We start from the raw sequence: 987 nt of genomic DNA on the forward strand, positions 1-987 counted from the left end.
TCTCCTGCTACAGTAGGATTCCGAAGGGGTTATATTTGAAATTTAATCATCAATCCATGCATGTTCGACACACACTTCACCCGAACATCAGTTCTACCTCTTCAATGTCACAATGTTTTGTCCTATTATGTCTTAGTAATGATCTTATTAACGTCATAGAGTAAGTTTTCCAAAGTCCTTTTAGAGCTGGTGGGATGAGTAAGTCCTAGATGAATGAGAAGGTGCACGCTTCTACTTACAGTTATGTCCCATCAGACCAAAGCAAGCTCTAAATCAAACTTATCCAGCTACCCCATCTCAACGCTAGTGATTTCTTTCCTTTCCTCCCTGGTTTTCTTTGTTCTTTTTCTTTCTCCAGGCCCCAGATGTAATCCCCTGTTCAATCTGGGCTGCCACAAAGACAGAAAGCGCAGGGATGTCTTTCTTTCGCATCCTAGTGCAAAGCAAAAGAACAGCACTAGATTGTTAAAGTCTATCCGCGGATGCAACGCTCCCTGTTTTTCCTCATCATCCTGCTAGTCACACAGGTAGAACATTAGGAGACCCATCGCTCATTCATTCATTTGTCTATTTGTTTTTCTAATCAACAGGTATTTATTGAACACAAACTAGGCACTGAAACTAGGCACTGTTCTGGGAATACCACAGTGAACAACACTGATAAAAAAAGTCTCTGCCTTCTTGTAGCTTATAGATCAGTTGGGTAGAGTCAATAACTATGATAAGTGAGTTTGATACTGAGTAGTGATATATCTCCCCCTGGCCTTCCCCTCTTCTTCTCTTTTGTCTCTTACACGGATGCTTGTTATTGGATTGAGGGCCCACCAGCTAACCCAAATGACCTCATCTCAAGATCCATGATTTAGTTACATCTGCAAGGACCCTCTTCCAAACGAGGGCATAATTACCGATTCCAGAGATGGAGGCATGGATGTCTTTTTTTGGAGCCACTATTCAGTTGTGTTTTTCTTATATAGAAGACCATTC

At 41.5% G+C, this 987-nt stretch overlaps 1 non-coding gene across 1 annotated transcript; it reads right to left on the reverse strand.

Annotated features, from left to right (window-relative positions):
- Positions 1-363: 363 nt before the first annotated feature.
- On the reverse strand, positions 364-488 carry LOC119035398 (small nucleolar RNA SNORA31). Its single transcript, XR_005079786.2, has one exon. It is a non-coding gene; the product is annotated as a small nucleolar RNA SNORA31 (small nucleolar RNA).
- Between the last annotated feature and the right edge of the window lie 499 nt (positions 489-987).

The sequence above is a fragment of the Artibeus jamaicensis genome, unplaced genomic scaffold (genome assembly GCF_021234435.1).
Source record: "Artibeus jamaicensis isolate MK-2021 breed Jamaican fruit bat unplaced genomic scaffold, CSHL_Jam_final scaffold_916, whole genome shotgun sequence".
Lineage (NCBI taxonomy): Eukaryota > Metazoa > Chordata > Mammalia > Chiroptera > Phyllostomidae > Artibeus > Artibeus jamaicensis.